General features: G+C 38.5%; 1 protein-coding gene across 4 annotated transcripts in view; it reads left to right on the top strand.

Moving 5' to 3' along the window:
* Positions 1-20,432, top strand: part of ENOX2 (ecto-NOX disulfide-thiol exchanger 2) — a 298,921-nt gene that overhangs the window by 1,875 nt on the left and 276,614 nt on the right. Inside the window, exons 2-3 of one of the 4 annotated variants that reach the window (XM_079910124.1) lie at positions 13,142-13,252; positions 14,683-14,810. The exons of the other annotated variants lie outside the window; for them this stretch is intronic. The gene's annotated coding sequence lies outside the window, so the exon portion shown is untranslated. The remainder of the gene's footprint in view (positions 1-13,141; positions 13,253-14,682; positions 14,811-20,432) is intronic. 4 annotated transcript variants of the gene reach the window in all.

Here is a 20,432-nt window from a genome sequence, read left to right as displayed (position 1 = left end):
AATTGATTTTCTTAAGAAATGCATTTGCTGTCCTTGTGCATCCTGTTACCTGAATTGTAGTCATTTCATTGGGCAACAATAATGATTGCTATTTATTGAGCCCATAAATGTTTTGGCGCTATCATAAGCACTTTGTCACATTATCTTAAGAGTCTTATGAAGCAGGTACTAGTCTTCCCATTTTTCTAGAAGAGGGAACTAAAACGTCAAGAAGTTAAACAACCTACCTAAAGTCACATAGATTGTAAGGAGAGTTGAGGTGGGATTTGGGTGTGCAGATTTCTGACTCCAGAGCCCATGCTCTGTCCACCATGGTTTGCTGGTCCTGCTGTTCACTTTTGTTCTTAACTTTCTATTTGTGGTAAGGAGAGATTATTGTGAGATATATTTGACCATCTTGGCAAAAACACAAATGATTCGCTTTTAGTTTCTATGTCAGTATGTGTCTGCTGTAAAGTAGCTGCCAAAAGCAAATTAGCTTAACTGTTACTGCAGCCGTAGCAAATTGTGTCTGCCAAAACTGTAGTCAGTATTACTATCTTTGAATTAGATGATTCTCTTTATAAAAACATGTCATGCCTCTAAGCTATTTGGACCTTGACAGTACTTTAGGTTTTATTTTATCTTAGACTTTAAGTGACCTTCTGGGGCACTTGGTCTCCTTCATGACCTTTGCCCCACGTGAAGTGTTGGGGATGCAACAGAGCACGAGGTGTGAGCTTTCTCTAGGTCTAGTTGGGGAGATAGATGCCCATCAGGCTGAGATAATGTAGTATGTGGTATAACAGAGACAGGTTCAAAATGCTATGGGAGGATGAAGGAAGGAGTGACTAAATGTAAGGGAGAGTCAGGAAGAAGGCTTCTGTAAGGAGGTGACATGACAGATAGGTCTTGAAGGATAATGAGTTTGCCAGGCAGAGAAGAGTAGAGGGGAGATAGTCTGCTCCCTCTATTTAAGATAGAGGGAGCAGACTGTGAAAGACATGGGATTTTTACAAGAGCAAGGCGTGTCCATTCAATGTTGAGGAATTCAGCATGGTTGGGGTGCAGATTGTTTGGGGAAATGAAGGCATAATTGTAGAAGAGGTCAGGGCTGATTTGTGAAGAACTTTGAACACAATGATGATAAGTTTGGATGTGCTCACATAGGCCAGTGTTTCTCAAAATGTATAGGGCATCTACCATAGTAGTTATGCTTTATTCCCACAAACATTTAAAATTTTATAAATTATATATTCTAATGTAGCTTATAAAAATTAAACTGAATTACATCATCAAATCTAAGGTTACTTAGGAAAAGGTTTACTGAACATACAAAGTAACCAGTTTTAAGTTGATTTAAATAGGAATATTAAGTAAATAATAGTACACATGGTGTGTGAATATGGGAAAATCAGCAAGTAATACTCAAATGACTGAAATTTGGAAAATACTGGTTGTTGGCAACAAAAAAAACATTAAAATGTTTTAGATGAGGAGCGCCATGATCAGATTTTCACTTTAGGATGCACTGGAAGGGGATGATACCAGTTAGGAGGCTGGTACTCTGCTCCAGAGAGAGTTGGTGAGGACCTGAGGGAGCAACATATGAGAGGAGGGAACAGAGTCGAGAGACATTTAGGGGGTAGAATTTGTAGGACTTGGTAGACTTTTTTTTTAACATCTTTATTGGAGTATAATTGCTTTACAATGGTGTGTTAGTTTCTGCTTTATAACAAAGTGAATCAGCTATATGTATACATATATCCCCGTATCTCCTCTCTCTTGCGTCTCCCTCCCACCCTCCCTATCCCACCCCTTTAGGTGGACACAAAGTACCGAGCTGATCTCCCTGTGCTATGGGGCTGCTTCCCACTAGCTATCTATTTTACATTTGGTAGTGTATATATGTCCATGCCCCTCTCTCACTTCGTCCCAGCTTACCCTTCCCCCTCCCCGTGTCCTCAAGTCCATTCTCTATGTCTGTGTCTTTGGACTTGGTAGACTTGAATATTATTATTATTTTATTAGTGTCATCTGAACTATTTTAAAAGCCTATATGCCACGTGCCTGTTATCCTTTATATGCTAAAATGAGCATATTATTGCCTAAATCAGGCTATGTACATATATCCGTTAAGGTAACAGTGGAGGCTGTTGTCACGAATGGGTTTAGATTACACACGAGCATCCTCACTGCCTTACTGAGTGTCCTTGAGAGCAGTGGCACAGATATACAAGGAGTATGAGTATGATCTGTGATCCTTAGCCATCTGAGAAACTCCTTCAAGACTCAGCTCAAATATCAACACCTCTGTGAAGCCTTTGCTACACCTCCCCCTCCTTCTACCACACACACACATGCATATGCACACAGGAAGCAATAGTAGGCTCCTGGCTCCCACAGGACCCTGTACTTCCTCTGTTCTAGCCGGTACCACAGGCTAGACCAACCATAGTGTGTTGGTCTGTGGATGTGTCTGCCTGTCCCCTAGACTGTGAGCTCCTTGAGATCAGGGACCTGGTCTCATCTCCATACCCAAAGCATCCAGAATAGTACTTGGTACATGGTAGACACCTAATAAATGGTGACTGGATGAAAAGAATGGATCAACATATTCACATGAATGTAACTCTGGACCTTGGTACCGCAGAGTGCCAAACACTAAAAAAAGATTAGCTGTTTGCTACATTTGCTACTTTTGCAGAATAAAGCAGTAAATTAAAGTGACCTGGGTGTATAACTTCACTAGAGTTTTCTTTCTTTTTCATTTTCTCCCACTCTCCTGTGGTTGCCTTTCTTTTTTTTTCCTCATCATTTATCCACCCAGCCTCCTGTTCCTTAGGCCTGCCCATTGCTTTGCTCCTCTTGACAGAGTTCACATTGCTTCTGCCCCTATATTCTGCCAAGGATCCATTGCTCCTCTCCACGCACCAAATCCAGTTGACACCGTCCTTGAAATCACTCTGAAATGGGTCTCTTCCTATTTATAGACACTGCTAGTGGGACTGTAATCTGATACAACCCTTCTGGAAAGAATTTGTCAATATGTATCAAAAATCTTAAAATCGAACATAGCTTTCAACCTTCCACTTCAACTTCTAGGGCTCTATGCTGAGAAAATAAATGTGAAGTTTCTAAAAATTTAGCTCCCAGGATGTCTAGCCCAGAATCTGTTTATAATAGCAAAAGAAAAAAGAAAAAAGGAAAGAAAAAGGAAAAAATAACATTTTATTGATAAATGTCTAATACTAGAGGTTTGAATTAAATCATTTATGGTACATGTATGGATTACTAAGTAACCATATAAATTGATATTACCAAAGAATATTTAATGATGTGGAAAGTTGTTTGTGATATATTAAGAGAAAATTCAGGTTATAAAGCTGACAGATCTCAGTCTGCATACACACATACACACATATCACACATGCACAGCCCCCCTCATCTGTGTGCACATACATAGGAAAAGTCCCATAATGGTAAACACACACAAAAAATGTTAATAGAGTTTTCCTATAAATAGAAGGATTACATACGAGTTCTCTTTTTATTTAGTCTTTTCCATATTTTTTGCTAATCCTCTATAATGACATTTTTGTACATTTTCAAAAAGTTATTTAAAAATGCTTTCCCCATGTCCACCCCTATTGCCATCGCCTTAGTTTGGGACACACTGCCCCCTTCTACCCCGCAACACACATATGACTTGTACCCGGGATTACTACTGCCTCCAGCCTGCCTCCCTTCCAATCCTTTCTCCACCAATGCTGACAGAATGAATGATGTTTCTAAATCACAAGTCTAAAACTATCCAGCTCTACATAAAATAGTTCAAAGGCAGCCTATTGTCCTCAAGATAAAATCCAAATTTCTTAGACTGCTTTATAAAACCTTTGAAAATCAGCTCTCTGCTTTTCTTTCCATTGTCACTTTTCCTCCCACAATTTACTTTTTTCTTGGAGTCTTAGGCCAGTGCCTGGCACATAATAGGTGTTTAGCTAATGCTAACCAAATATCGGTGTGGATTGTATGGGTTAACTGTTGTGTGCCAGGCAATCCACCAGGGTTTCATTTCATCCTCAGAGTAAAAATGTTAAATACATACAATAGTTATCCCTATTTTACAGATGAGGAAAATTAATTAAATAAAAATGGGAAGAAAAGTAATCATAATAACATTTTTTTAAAGAAAAAAATCAAACCCCCCTGCTATAACACAGCTTTCATTTTCCTGAGGCCCCCTGCCAGTCTTTGTCAGTGTGCATACAGACTTTGTTCATTCCCTTGGGCAAGTTATATGTGACCACAGCATAACAAAAACAGTCCAGACCGACATGACCTCACCACGTCACAGTTCACATTGTGTTAATATACAGACATCTTTCCTTTGTGTATATAACACTTCATGCAGGAGAGACAGAAGAGCTCCAATTTCTCTGTTTTTCTTTCTGTTTTGAAATTCTGTGTCTTTGGGGATAGGGATGTCAGCAGAGACCTACGGAAAACTGTGATAGAATTGAATGTACAAGAAACAATGTGTCTCATGGGAGCCAGTGTCATTGGTTAATTTATTTTTTTAAATGTCACGTAGATGTATTTTCCAGCAATCTGTCCCCAGGGAAGACCTTGGTTGAATTCAACTGTTAATCCTATTTACAGAATGCAGCCTATGCATGCACTGTATTCTTGCATTGTTAAGTGATCTTAGACATATGTAGTGGATTACCATGATGATGTACAATCAGGTGAATATGAGATATCTGATTTTCTCTACAAAAACATATCCATGTTCATATTGTCATTCAAGATCCTGCTGTGTGGTCTTTCGTTCATTTTCCTTACAGATAATACCCATTGTGCAAAAATGGATGCTCTTCAAAGGATAGAAGTCCTAAGCATGAATTGTCAGAATAAAATTATATCACCTTGTAAGGAATTCTCACTGTTAAATACTCCAGGAAAAAGAATGCATAGTTCTGTTCCATGATCAAATAAGTTGAACATAGAAATTACAGGTAGAGTTTCAGTTCATCTGATGAATTATTGTGGGCTTACTATGTGCAAAGCACTCTGCTAGGCACTGCACTAGATACTTATAAATACCCCCTTTTTATGCGTTCCAGACAGACAGACAGACAGAGATATCTAGTGTACATACAAGAATGAGTGTGAAAGAGCAAATGAAAGAAAGAAGATTTCAACAAGCAGGTCCATCATATAAATGAAAATTTACTCCACTGAAAATTGGGATACCTGCCAGTAGGATACATAGGCAAAAATGAGCTACCAGATACCTGATAAGCAAATAATCTACTTCTCTGTTTACAAACAGTTTGAGGGAAGGAACAGTGACTTTCTGTACATCCAGCCCTGCACAAACCTGCTGGTGATGTTGTGAGAGTTAATGACTATGTCAGCTTTTCCAGGGTTTCTGTCTCTGCTGCGGAGATTTGGCAGACACCCCAGACAAATTTTATGTCTCTTAAATCTTCCTCAAGCTAGGCTTGGCTTTTAGATTTATATGTACAAAAAAAGCAAAGTGTTTACCAGTTCGACATTTTTGAAGATCAAAACAGACTCCGATTTAAAAAAGAATTCAACATACACCTCAGTTTAGTCTACAGAGAGGGCTAATTGCTTTTGCTATTTGTTTAAAACAGCTGAAATGTTTACTTTCTAGAAGTGGCGACTGATCATATGTCTAAAGATTTATATGCCAGGCCTAAGTGTTGCTTCCTCTTTTTCTTGCCTGCAAAGTGTAAAGTTTTGCTAAAGTCTTCATTGTTCTTTTTTGCCTTTACTGATACATAGTTATAAAACAGTGTAGGATGAGAGGTGCTGTGAAAGATATTGGCAATCTAGGAGAAAAATAAAAGATGGTTTTTATTAGCTCCTCCCTGCCCCCTTTTTTGGCTCTCAGCTTTTCAATGGTCCCTTAAGCACAATAATGATAGGTGAGAATAGGAACTGGAGAGCTTTCCATGACTACTCATTAACAAGGCTTGTCCAAATATATCTGCAGGGAGAATACAAATACAAGTCTGGCTGTAATTCAGAAGAGTTGAAACACCTTGTAGAGAATGTTACATAAACAACATTGCTTCAGTGGTGAAAGGTGAATTATAACTTGGGGGAAATCCGCAGTAAGGGCCCTTCTCATCCACTCCAGCTGCGCTTCTTTTTAGCCAGCAACAACTGCCAGTAAGCGCTTCCTGGGGCAGAAACTGTCCCACAGTAAGGCCCCGTAATATGTCCTCCTACCATTTCTTCTTCAATCAAGTCCTCGGACACACTTCATTAGGATTACTTTGGTCACATAATATTCTAATTTTCACCTTTCAAGAGATGCTCAGTTTGAATTCAAGGAGCACTTGATATTCAAGCTCATTTATTCAATACACATTTAAGCACATATACAGGACCAGACCTTATGCCAAGTGCTAGGAATACAGTGATGAATTAGAAGTAGTCCCTGCCTGCCCTTAAGGAGCTCACAGTCAAGTTGGGAAGATAGACACCCAAACCAATAATTATATTACAATGGCAAAGGTGCTCAGAGAAAGAGCTATGTTATAAGGTGCCCTGGGAACATGATGGAGGAAATTATTGCTAGGGGTGGGCTCCTTACAGACCAGAGTCTAACTCTGCTGAATCACAAAGGATGAGTGGGCATTGCCTGGAATCTCGGTGGACAAAGAGGTGTGGGAAAGAATTCCAGAAAGAGGGAACACGAACACATGCGAAACAGTTACATATAAAAATGGATAGTTCAGAAAAAGGTGAGATACTGTGTATGAACCACTGGGAGTATAGAAGAGGGGACAGGATAAGGATCTGGAAAGGTATCTTGTGGAAGGAAGTCTGCTTGTTAAGGAGCTTGGCCTTTATCCTATAGGCGGGGGATGAGCCAGCACAGGGTTTAAACCGGGAGTAACATGATTGGATTGGAGGATGGGCTTTATGGGGAAAAAACTGGAGACAGAAAAAGTCCACCTTTTGATTTGGCAGTCTGAGAGGCCTTCCCTAATCACTTGCCGCTATTCAGGAATGCCATCTCCACTAAGTTTTTGTTCAACATACAAAGATCACTTTGAATAATTGTTTCCTTCTACACACAGGACATAGCTTCCTGCACTCCTTCACATGTTGGTTAGCTGAATATTCATTTTTTCCAACTCAAATCAGTGATCCCAGTAGTAATTGGGGTTTGATTATCATGAAGGAAATCAGAGTTTCAAAGCATAGCTGCTAGTTTGAAAAACTGTATGAGGCTTATTTATTGCCTACGGAGTCAGTGGGGCTGAGGTGAGTGATGGTCAGCTCCCTTGGGGACTGAGGGAGGGAAAGGGACAGAGGCTGAAGAGATGGCTGTTTAAAAAATGGTCAGCATCCAGAATGTTGGAACCCCCTAATGGCCACATCCAGACAAGGGAAATAGATACAAGGGCCAGAAGTACATGAATATAAAAAATGTATGTTGAAGGTAACTGTGCCCAAATTGTTCTATGTAGCCAATCGGTTTTGGAGCATATTCTTTCTCCGACTCAGATACTATAAATGGCTTCCCATTAGCCATAGGATGCAGTCCAAACTCTTTAGCCTGGCATTCAATACTTTCTGCAGTCTGGCTCCAGCCTACCTTTCCAATCTTCATATTTCTGTCTTACAGAACTTATCTGGCCAGCCAGTTACCCTTTCAGACACTGCTTTGGCATTCCCTCATCTACACTGTGAGCCCTCTCAGGGCAGTGACTGTGTTTTTAACCTCTTTGAATCTGCCACAGTGCCTAGCACAGTGTCTTGCATACAGTAGGCACCCAAGTATATGTACGGGTTGATTATTGTCCCCCACCCCATTCGTTCCAATTTCTCTACTACTATGGACCTAATATCCTCTCTACTAAAAATGGCAACTGAGACACTAGGTGCAAGGGGTCAGTTTTCAATAAACTAACTTTTAAGTTTTTATTTTGAAATAATTGTAAATATAGAAAAGTTAAAAGAATCATATAAGGACTCTCATATACCATTCACTCAGATTCACCACTTTTTAACATTTTGCCCTATTTGATTTATGCTTCTCCATATAAATATGGTTATTTTGTTCTGAAACATTTGAAGTTGAAAAAGCTGTACCCCTTACCTACCCCTCTCCTTTTTCCCTCGACCTTTTATGATGAAAAAAATTAAATATACAGAAAAGTTGAAAGAATTGTACAGTGAACACCCATATACCCATCATTTAGAGTCTATAGTTAACACTTTATTTGCTTTATCACCTATCCATCCATCTATCCATCTTTTTCTGCATTTCAAATCAAGTTGCCGACAACTGTATAATTCTTTCTAAATTCTTCAGTATGTGTATCATTAACTAGATGAACAAACTATTTTGTGCTCTGAAATCAACCAAATAATCCAATTATACTTGCATTTACTGTGTTGCCAAAACTCTGGTCTACCTGTGGATCTTAGATCTGTTTGGCCATGGGACATGTCTCTTTGATTAACTTTTGGATGTCCCTCCACTTCACCTAGTGCAGTGCCAGACACACATTCCATAAATACCATTTGACGCTGATGAGCAGAGACAGAGCTAGAGCCAGGGGGAGAATCACAATAAAACTAGAATAAACTGAGGGAGGAGAGGAGCATATGCGAAGAGGGCCATGAGTGAATGAAATAGAAGCTGGAACTTGAAGAATGGGGGAAAGATGGGGGCCTTAGACCACCTGGTACTTCCAGCAGTACTTCTATCTGCCACTTTCCAACCCTCTCTTTAGAAGGATAGATTCCAGGAAACTAGGGACAATTGCTGCTCAGCAGAGCGCATGACAAGTCTCCTTGCTACTACTTAGGCACCACCAATTAGTATAATCATGTTGCTTCATGAATATGCTAATCTACTGCAAGATGCAGCTTAGTTTTAGAGGGTATGGATGGGCCACTGAAAACCTCTTTCAAACTAAATCTGTGCTACAGGCCAAAGAGCACTTGAGTTAAATGAATCCTAGTTTCCTTTCTCTTTATAACCTTTTCTTTCTTGCTCTGTTGCTTATGAATACAAGTATAGCTCTAACATGCATTTATTGAATAATTATTTTGTGCCAAGCACTGTGCTAGTTGCTATCACATCATTAACACTTTCCAACAACCCAATGAGTAAGTACTACTTCTTTCTCCATTTGCCAGGTAAGAAAACTTGAGACTCAGCATGGTTAAGTACCTTGTCCATAAGCCAGAATTCAAGAAACTCAGGTCTGTCTGACTCCAGAGCCCAGTGGTCTTAACCACATTGTTGGATGAAATTTTTTAGAAAGTTGTCTATCTAGCATAAATGCAAGGAGATTTACTTTCACTGTATTAACTCAGCAGATGATTATTCACTAAGCAAGTGCAATTGAATCACTGAATTAAGAAGGAATTCAGTCATTCAGACTTTAATCATTAGAATGTTGGTATAGTAATGGATTCAAATTGCTTGAGTTCACATCCCAGATCTATCACTTACCAGTAGGGTGACTGCAAGCATGTCACTTAACATCAGTAAGCCTCAGTTTCCTTGCCTATAAAATTAGGATGATAATATCTACCCTATAGCTGTGTTGTGAGGACTAATTTAAAAAATAATATAAAGTATCATGCTATGTTTGGCATGCAATAGATGCTCAGCATAATTTAGATCGCTTTCTTCCTTCTTCCTTTTTGGGACCAGACCACTCACCTGTAGCTTTCATTTGAGGAAAACAAACTGCTCCTGAAACATTTTTTGAAGAGAAACATTCTGAAAAGGAATATTAGCCTGACTATTCCCAAGGCACATTTGCCCAATGAGCAAAGACAGTTGCCCAACTCTTATGTGAAGCATATTTCAAAAAAGCTAGAAACATGAACCCTTAGGAGAATTGGGGTGGTACATCTCTCTCCTTCTGAAGATTAGGGCCAAATTGTGACATCCTCTATTTTGTCATTATTCTAAATTTCACAATTGGCATAAAGTATTAGACCTGGAATATTGGTAATCCCAGCCCAGTCATTTCAAAGTAAGCAAGCCGAGTCTAAAAGAGTATAAATGACTTGACCAAGGTCAAACAGTGAAAAAAATAGGAGAATTCAGTTTTCCCAACTCCTTATTTATTGCCATTCTGTGGTTCATTGTGGGCTGTCAGTCAGGTGAAACCAAGTCTTGATGTGTGTTCTTTGAACTGATTGGACTCTCAGGGTTTGGTACAAGTTTGATTGATTCAGAAAACATGAAGCTTTGGTCCAGTTCAAATTGATTCACTAGTTGTTGCTTTCAAACTATTAACAATTCTGTTTTGTTTGGGGTTTAGAAAATTAGTGTTGTTTCTCTCAGTTTAGGTCCATGGTTTGGTTCAAGTTCATGGTTATCTGAAATCTTCCACTGGGATTTTTGTTTTTGACAAAAATACTCAGAATCCAAGGAGGTTAACAATAGGAATTCATTTGAAAAGATCCGTCAGGCTTGGTGACAGCTGCTGAGAAGTTCAGGTGGATTAGGGAACCACTAGTGCTTACATTCTGGAGATTGAAATGATGGAAACATTGCAGTGGTTTTTGGTGTATATGTTTGTGTGTTTGCTTTTATCAGGATTCTCTGATGCTTTAATTTCCATTCTTGCTAATCTGGCTTGAAACTGATGCTTTCCACTCCACTTTATTGCCTTTTGGTACATGCTGTCAGTCATGTTCTGGATATGATCCTCATCTTTTGACGGTGGGGAAAGAAGCTAACAAAAAATCGTCTTTCCTGTCCTTTTCCCTTTACTTTGAATGGCCTTTCTGAGGCACTTGGGAAATATGAATTTCAGCTTAAATGTGTGGAGGAGTTCAGTTGCAATGCCCAAAGGCAGAACAGCCTGATTCTGAAATACAGCCTTTGTTCCTTTCTTACCAGTGTGTTTTTAGAAGTCTCAGGCCAGTTTCCTTTGCCGAACCTGAAATTGGGCTGACACCTTTATTAGTGGCCAGCCATGCCACCGGTGAGGCTGTGGTGGAGGGTTGCAGTGATGAGGCCCCTAGAGAACTGTGTCCCACCTGCCTGGCTTTCCACATGCCGAAGGAAAGTGAGTTCTGGTGCTAGGTCTATCAGTGCTTTTTCAAGCTCTTGACTGTTTACCTAAGCAGTCGGAAGGCTAGGATTGCAGCTGTGGTAGTAAATGGGCCATTCCCAGTACCTCAAAAGGCAAGCACTTTCTAGGAGGTGAGGTTTTGGATGATTCCAGCAAGTATTTTTCTGCTTAGAAAAAAAAAAAGAAGCTCTCACTTCAGATTCTTTCACTCTCCTTCCCTCCCCTCTCTTCTCCTCTACTCCTTTCCCCACCCTTTCCTCCCCTTCCCCCTTTAATGGCTCACTTGCTATTAGCTACCTCACCTAACTCTTTGTGATTCATATTATCCATTTTACCCATTGATTTAATATAGATTTTGGATACATATTTTACTGGAATTTTCAGTATTGGCAATGACATTCAAGGGGACAATTAGAAAAAAAGTTTTCTTTCTTCTCGCAGGAAGTGGTCTGGGCACTTGTTTGAGGACACGGATGGCATTGGAGGGGGCCAAGGGGAGCTGATATCTGATATTTCTGCTACAGCTCCCACCTTTCTTTTGGCTGCTTCAGGATTTGGCCCACGTGGACAGACACATACTTGGGAAACCACCATACAGATGAAAATCAGGACATGTGGGATTTGGCTGAACCAAAGGTCCCCAAACATTGTCTGGATCATTTAGTGCCCCAGGTGTGGCCACCCCAGGACTTCATGCGCTAAAACTGTGTCCCAGCTGAAACCAGCTGGCCACTGTATATATAGTATCAAGGCAGCTTGGAGCCTCATAAAGCATGACTTTGGATTTTTACCTTGTGGATTTAGATTTAGATAATCAACCTGAAACTTTTTCTACACACTGGGCAGTGAGGATGTACCAGGTTAATAGAAAGATTTAACAAAAGGAGATGCTCATTGTCTAGTAGCTTGCATTCCAGATGGGACATAATACTAGACCTTACAGAAAAATTGACTGACTTTTTGGAAAGGAAAGAAGGAGTTACAGGACTTTTGTCTCTTTAATAAACTTTTGATGTATTGTATATCAGATTTAATTTTTTTCTTTTCAAAAGATTTTCCTCCTGTGGAATTTTAAGAGGAAACAGTACTTCCTTCTAATTTTAAAATTGGAAGAATTGGATAATGTTTCATGAAATTATATTGGTCCTTTCTTATTTTTCTTATATGATACAGGTGCCTCATTTCAGTCATTTAGGCAAGATTTGTCTCAGGGTATAATAATAATAATCCCATACAATTTTATCTCTCTTTACAATTTACCAAAGTGTTTTTATATCTATTATCTCATTAGCTCTTCACAGCAATCCTATGACGCAGTCAGAATGGGTGCAATTATGTACAATTTATAAAATAAGGGAACTTATGCTCCAAGAAGTTAAGTGACTTGTCCAGAGTAACACAGATAGAAAGTTGTAGAACTGGAACCTGAACCCAGGTTTCCTGATACCCAGCCCCAGTACTCCTCCAATTGTGTCATGTTTCCTTCCTAAGAGACTGTCTCCTTTTTGTTCCTACTCATGATTCATTTTGAAGTCTAAAAAAGTGTGCTTCAGTTTAGCAGATGAGTAAAACTAAAGCACTTACAGGTAAAGTGCCTTCTTAAAGGTCACCTAGCTTCTCACCTTGACTTTAATGGAACTATTTTTAGGTATACATAGATTGTTTTTCAGTGTTAAATATATGCACAAAAGTTGTGTGATCTGTTGATTATAGGTATGAAAGCTGCACCTGGGGAATGGGACTAGGGATGAAAAGTTGGCTTAAAATAATTAGCTTCTTGCCTTTTTGTTAAGAGATGTCATGTTCAATATAATTTAATTTCTTTATACTTCCTTTGCTTCCAGACTTTTAAATACAATTCTTTAGGGAAAATTAGCAAATATTCATTCTGAATGTTGATTTCTCAGGAACAAGGGTAGCTGGAGGAAAAAGAAAGCAAAGGGGTGACTTTCCATGCACTATACGAGTGGGCAAGCATTATTTTGTTCGAGGCTGTGAGCTAAGATTTCTTCTAAGGCATGCAAATCGTAAAGTTCTGATTTGTCAACTGCATGTTGTTTCTTTAGGCACTGATGTATGAAATCCCAAACGAATTCTCGGATGAACATACTGCTAATTGCTTCTCCACCTGCTCTCCAACCTCCTCCACCCCACCCCCTCCACTCCCAATTCAGCCTGTAAGTGTCCGTCATTGGAGATGGATGGTGACACATGCAGTAATAGCAATTCATAAAAGCCAGTTCCAGCCCTTGTCTTCAAGGCTCCTGGATTTTCCACTGCCTGCTTTTGTGTAAGTGAAGTGGATGGAAGTGCTCCTGGCATCAGAATCCACCTCCCTATGCTCCGTTGCTAGAGCTCAGTTGTCGGCTGGAGCTGAGCTAAACAGAAGCATCATCGGAGCTGAGCTGAATTGTATCTGTTTTTTGGTTTTTTTTTCCTCAGTGCGGGGGTGGGTTAGGGGTAGTGTGTAGTGGGGGTTTGGGGTGCTTTGGCTTTTCTTTTTGTGGAGAGAAGAGGTTAGGGGAGAATAACTCACGGTAGGATACAACGTGAAACAGTTCCCTGAAGAGTGTCACGATGTTCCTAGTACAATATTCAGGTATAGTATGTTTTATTTTACCTGAAATTTTCCTTTTGTTTCAAAGTGCATTCCTCTCTTATTTTGCCTCCAGTTCAACTGTACTGAAGGACAAATAAGGTTCTAATGAGCTAAACAAAATAGCTGCATAAAATATGCCTGCCCCTAGCTATAGTGTTTGTGGCAGATTGCTATGTAAAATCTGGGTTCTCTGTTAAATTGGTAGTCCCGATCCCTTAATTGTGCATGCTTCTCTGCTGTATTCTTGTATTGAATTTCTCAAGTCTTATGTCTGCAACTGGTAGTATGTGATATAGCCTAGAGTGTTCGCACAGAAGACAGTGCTTTGGAAGGAAAAAAGCAATTTTTAAAACACTTAGTATGTTGTGTTCCTCTTGAGTTTATTAACTCCTGTGTTTGTTAATTGGTTGTCTAGATTTGAGATATACAGTTAAGAGTAAGTAAATTTCAAATAGGAAGCATTCCAGAACACATTTGTTTGGTAAATTTATTTTTATTTCATTATTTAACTCATATTGATGAACATTACATATTATTGTTGTTGTTTGTTCTCCTGGTAGAAAAAAAGTGCTGAAAACAGCAAGGCTAAACATGCCAGCTCCAAACCATCTGTATTGTAAAATATCGTTGGACCAGAAGTGTTCCTTAAGTATTCTCTTAAGCTTTCAGAAACAATATTGGTCCATAATAATGAAGAACTTGGAGACTGATTAAGTATTGGTGAATGTTGTTTGAAAGGCTTCTTATACAGCAGTTTGATAGAAAGGATCCTTCCAAATAAAAAAAACCTTAAAAAAGTTTCACTTTCTCGCTGAACAGAACAGAAGCTTAGTTTCTACAACCACATGTTTTGATAAGTTTGAATATCATTTATTGTCAAGGACTTACACCTCCATTCTTGTTTTATTGTCCTTAAAATATTGTGCTCCTGTGCTTAAGAGCTAAAAGATCATGTTCTGTTTTGATACGTGGTTTGACAGTTGATTTCGCTCCTCATTAATTGGACAGCATGCAGATGATGTGGAGAAGTGAGTGAGTGAGAATATTTCAAGGTTACGCTGAAGAGCATACAGTGAACCTTAGTGCCTGGACCAACAGCTGCTGAATTGAATTGTCTGCAATTAAAGCAACAGCAGGTTTGTGTAGTCTCCCTGCAGCCCATTTATTTGAATTTATAGCTTCAGTTTCTTCTTTGGGTAGCGGTTGGTTTGTTTCACTAAGTGTTGGAGAGTTGTGCTTGTTGGATGTTTTCTCTATACTCTAATTCATGCTTGACTCCAGAAGAGCCATCTCTGTACATTTTTAATATGCAAAGTTGTTGAGGTTTTTCTCTTTGGATTAAAACCAGAGAATATCTCGTTTTCTCCACTGTAAAACTAAATAGATATACTTTCATGGAAAATATTGCTTTATTCAATAAGTAGAGGTTTCTCATGGGCCTGTGTTACTGGTTTAAATTTCTGGCAGTGAAAAATGTGGAAAATGTTATGCAACTGGAATTACTATATCTGGAAAGAACTTCTCTATGCTAATAAAAGTGTTTATGTTAAAAAAAATAGTGACATTATCTCCTTGCCATCTCTCAATTCCAGGGTGACCTAATGAATAATGTCAAAGCTAACTAGGTGGCTTTTATGACTGACTTGTATTTGTATCCTAATAGTAAATACATGCTTAATTCCGTCATGGTTTTACTCTATTAAAAAACAACTTAAAATTACAGTATAGTTGTTGGTAATTGACTCATAGTGGATATGATGTAAAACATTTACACAATGGTTTAACATATACTTGATCAATTTTTTCTCATAACCACCCTGTGTGAAATCAGTGGTGTTATGATCTCCATTTCAGAGGTAAGAAAACTGAGACTTAGAGAATGAGTAACTGGCCTGAGGTCTCGCATCTAACAAGAGGCAGAGCCCAAACTCATAGGTTAATTGATCTGATTCAAGAATCTGTGCTTTTTCTCACCCTTATACCAGGGTGCCTCTCAGTTGATGGATCCAGGGTAAATTTGACTTAAGCTACTAGTCAAGAAGACTAAGTTCAGTCATTTACTAAAAAAAAAAAAAAAAAAAAAAATGTGTTGATAGAACTGTAGAGATTTTTTCTGAGCTATTTTTAACATAACATTTATTTTAATATGTGAGTGCTTTCCAGATTAAGTTTATAGATTATGTGGAGAAACATTAGTGTTTTGATTAATTTATACATCAATATGAATGAAGGTAGAGCCTTGTAAAGTTATTGGGAAGTAAAATGTCCGATTGAAAAGGTTAGTGTGGAATATTTTCCTTCTAAAACAAGCTAGTTCATTTTTAATATTCTGCTCAACATATATGATGGTTTTGGTAAAAGTTATGTGTATACTTTAAAATATACTAGCCAAATATGAAGGGCTATGTTTTAAAATTTGAGTATTTTATCCAGATCAACAGAAAAAATATACAGCTAACTCAGTTTCACACTTTTCTGTTTCTATCTATCTATCTAAAATAGATGAACTTTCTCATCTTTTAAAATTCTCAAATGTTTTCTCAATTTTAAATTCATTCCTTTAAAGGAGAAAGATGAACCCAGGTGCTTGAGTAGCTCATGCTAGTTCTCTGGTAAAACGTTCTTTAAAACCTCTTCAGGAAACATTCTTGAAGCAGTCATTCTTAGATCTGAATTTATTAGAGACTATGCCATTTACTGGGGAAATGACTGGATGCTCACACCATAGACAACTCTTCTTTAGCATTTGACAATGAATATTTGAGAATGCTATCAAGAACATGAGTCGGACATAGGGCAAGTATTGTTATGACCTGTTTATGAGACTTTTAGAAAGATGGTAATAGAAATATTGTCTCAGATACCATGTAACTTAGAATTTATCCTTATTTAAGATATCTTTGTATTTTAACATATTTTAAAGTAAAGCTATTCTTATATTTTTCCCCTCCTAGCAAAATGGAAAGGAGGATGATATAAAGCTCTTTTATCATTATTTAACTTAAATGGAATTCGACACTTAAAAAAATGCAGGAGGGAACTTGAGGGAATGGGTCAGGGTTAGAGGGAAAACTAGGCATGTGATTGGAAGCTCCATGTTAAACTTGGTTTCAGGTGGCAAATTTCCTGTGCAGTCAGAAGCTCTGGCTAACACCCCTCGCTCCATTCCTCTTTCTGGAAGCGAGCACTTTAAATATAAACGAAAAAGAGCTTATTATGGTTTTTAAAGGAATTGATATTTTTTGATTGGTGAAAGAAAGTCTTTCATCTGCAAAATAATCATTTTTCCCCCTGCTGTTTGAGGCCAAGAGAAATTAGAAAAGGAGTAGATTTCTAGGTTCCGGCTGTTTTTCCGTTCAGTATACCTTTGAGTGTGTTTTAGGGAAGTGAAAGTCAGGTCTTATGGATGTGAGTATAAGGGCTAGTTTACACCAGCCAGTGGTATGCTGGAGCCAACTTGCACTAGCTTACTTAAGGGGAATCACTAAGAATATTTACAAGCTGGAAAACTTACTCATATCTGTCTTTTTTCAAAATGGACTTAAGATACTCATTTTGAGTAATATTAAGGCATGCTGCCTATGCAGGACAGTGTACTGCAGATGTCCCTTGGGCTGCTAAACTATACTGATCACCATTCCTTAGATATAGCACTTATACCTTCAAGGGTTATTGAACATTGAACTTAGCACAATTAAGTGTGTGTCTTTCACTCATACATACACATAATAATAATAGCTAACATTTATTGAGTGCTTACTATGTGCCAGGCCATGTTACAAATACCTTTTATGTATGAACTCATCAACCTTCACAGCATTCCTGTGAGGTAGGTGATATTATTTTCATTTTAAGGGTAGAATAAACAGGACAGAATTTATCAATAAGTAACCTGCCTACAGATCACACAATTACTAAGTAGCAGAATCAAGATTCTATTCCAGGAAGCCTGTCTCCAGGGCCTAAGCCCTTAATTACTATGCAGTATGTTGTATGTCTTTAAGGGCTGAAGAAGCTGTTTGCCCACTTGTGTGCCACCCATAGAAGATACCCCATTGTCCATATCTTCAGAAAACATAGATGGTGTAGAGCTGTCTGCTCACCAGACTGCTGAGAATTCTACTTTCTTTCTGACCCTCATTGCTGGTACTTTTTATTGCCAGAGTCATGATGGATCATTGCATTCCCAACAGCTTCTAAACACTGCCACTACTCATGCTCTTTTTTCAGATTTTCAGCTTAAAAAAAATCTCTTTCATATTCTGTTGCTTCTCTCTCTCTGCAACCAGAGTGCAGTTTTTCTTCCATGCAGCCAGATGGCCAAATCATAGCACATCTTCCCAGTATCTACTCTCTCCCCACTCCATTTTATGCCTAGCTGTTAGTGTTCTTCCTAAATGCAGATCTCATATCACTACTCTCCTCAAACACCTTCTAAAGGATACTTTTTTCCCAAACAGGCATTCAGTGCCATCCATGGTCTTGTCCCAGGTACCCAGAATGCATCTGTACCCCTATCTCCCACTGCACAAACTTCTCTAAACCCTATTCACTAGCCACTCTAGCCCACTTGTAGGTCACCAGGTATGCTCCAAATTTTCAAGCTCTTGTGCTTTTCTTCATGTTGTTCTCTGTATTTTAATTGTCATTCTTCTACCTCTCCAATAACTCCAGAGCAACTCACCATTTAAGGTTCAGCTGAAATGACACCTGCTACTATATTATACTTATTTTTGGTTTCTCTTCCCGCACTAGATTGAGCTCCTTGAAGTTAAAAACCTTACTTTACTAATCTCTTAGCACATAGGCTAGCATCTTGTACATACTTAGCATTTACGTGCAATATTCAGATCTTCAGAAACTACACTACCAAAGAGTTTTTCTCCTTTCCTGCTAGCTCAAGATTCAAAGCTGTTCCCAGAGCCTTAGAGTTCCAGAAGCTGAATGGCTATACAGCTTCCGCCCTGTATAGATATTCTGGAATATTTCTATTCAAAAGATTTGTTTCTAGTGCGTCTGTCTTCTTGACTTTTCTCTCTGTATTCATCCTTACTCAGATCTACTATACCTTGAAATCTCCTTCCTTTGCCTTTGTGGAACAGTTTGCACTTTTGTAAGGAGACAAGGGCTTGCCTATGTACACATATTAATACTTACCCGTACAAGAAAATGAATCAGAATGTGTAAACTGATCACTGGAATTTTTTGATTTATAATCACAGTGTTTCTCAAAATGTGGTTTAGGACCTACCCTTGTCAGCATTACCTAGGGCACATGTTTAGTATGCAGATTCCTGGATCCTCATTCCAGACCTACTGAATCACTCTATGAGTTATCTGCATTTAGCAAACTCCACAGATGATTCTTCTGTACAACTGACTTTCAAGAACCATTGTCCAAAGTCAAAAGTATGATGTTCAATCCTAATTTATATTCTCTGTAGATACGAATATTAATTACATTGTGGAAAAATTATCATTAAAAATGGTTTGAATGATTTGGTCTAAACTCAAAGTCTTGACCTCCTGGTGTCTAGCCCAGTGCTGTCCAATAAAACTTTCTGTGATGATGAAATAATCTCTATGTTTATTGTCCAACACAGTAGCCTCTAGCCACATGTGTCTGTTGAGCACTGAAGTGTGGCTACTACAACTGAGGAGCTGAATATTTTTTGTTTTATATAAATGTAATTAAATTGAAATTTAAATAGTTACATGTGGGTATTGGATGCAGTGCTGGAAGTGCAGCTCCAAAAAGCTTGGCTGTCTAGGAGTAATAATTCTCTTAGGGGTCTAGATGGCTACAGTGATCATTGTATGGATGGGGAATCAAACAGGAACATTGTTTCCTTTGACACATAGGACATTGCATTTCTCTTTTGAACAGTTTAAATATTTTTGTATTATTTTTCCAATCATATTGGCTTGCTATTGAGAGTTAATTGTTAAGCCTTGATTTCTGAGCTAGGGATAAGAAAGTAGAGTTAATCAGAAGAAAGAGCTTCTAGCTCCAATGTTTAGGTCATAGACATTTTTATGCATTTTAGCTCTCTTAGACCCTTTAACTATTCTCTTTTGGATTGATCAGCCCCTTAGCCACTCATTACTCATTACTTTTCAGCTTCCATTTCTTTCTCTGAAAAATCTTCCTTGAACCAGTAGTGTACCCCTTTCAGGATGATTTCATTGTTTAAATTGCATTAATACTTTGGAGGAATTGAATCAGAAATGGATTGCAGTCTCTACATAAAGAGACATAAATCTAGGCACTCTGTTTTATTATTGTGTGGAGTTCATTATGTGTATTAGTTATACTTGGTGGCTTTCTAAAAAGAACCCAGTGTCAAAATCTATAGTATTAAGAAAAAACACATAGGTAAAATAATGTACTTGACTATAGCCATCTGTGGAAACTATATGATAAATAATTATGCCTGCTTGACCTGCCCTCTGTTGCCTAGATCCCAGTTCTTTGTACTCTTTTTGGTTGCAAAAAATTTTAGCACATCCTGAAATTCCCTTCTCTCCTTTCACATTCTTCACTTTCTTTAGCTCTGCTTTCTGTTTTCAATGGACAGGAGACCACCACCCCCTTTTTTTGTACCATTCAGACTCACTCCCAGAATCTATTGTTGTATCCAGCCTCACTGAACTGCCTAGAGCAGTTCAAAACGGGTGTTTTAAAGTGCCACTCAGGGCCACCCTGGAGCACTCTGCAAATAGGTTCTTTTGTTTTGAGGACTAAAGAGATAGTGCCA

Source organism: Stenella coeruleoalba (assembly GCF_951394435.1).
Source record: "Stenella coeruleoalba genome assembly, chromosome: X".
In the NCBI taxonomy this organism is placed as follows: domain Eukaryota; kingdom Metazoa; phylum Chordata; class Mammalia; order Artiodactyla; family Delphinidae; genus Stenella; species Stenella coeruleoalba.
This window is presented reverse-complemented; position numbering and strand designations above follow the sequence as displayed.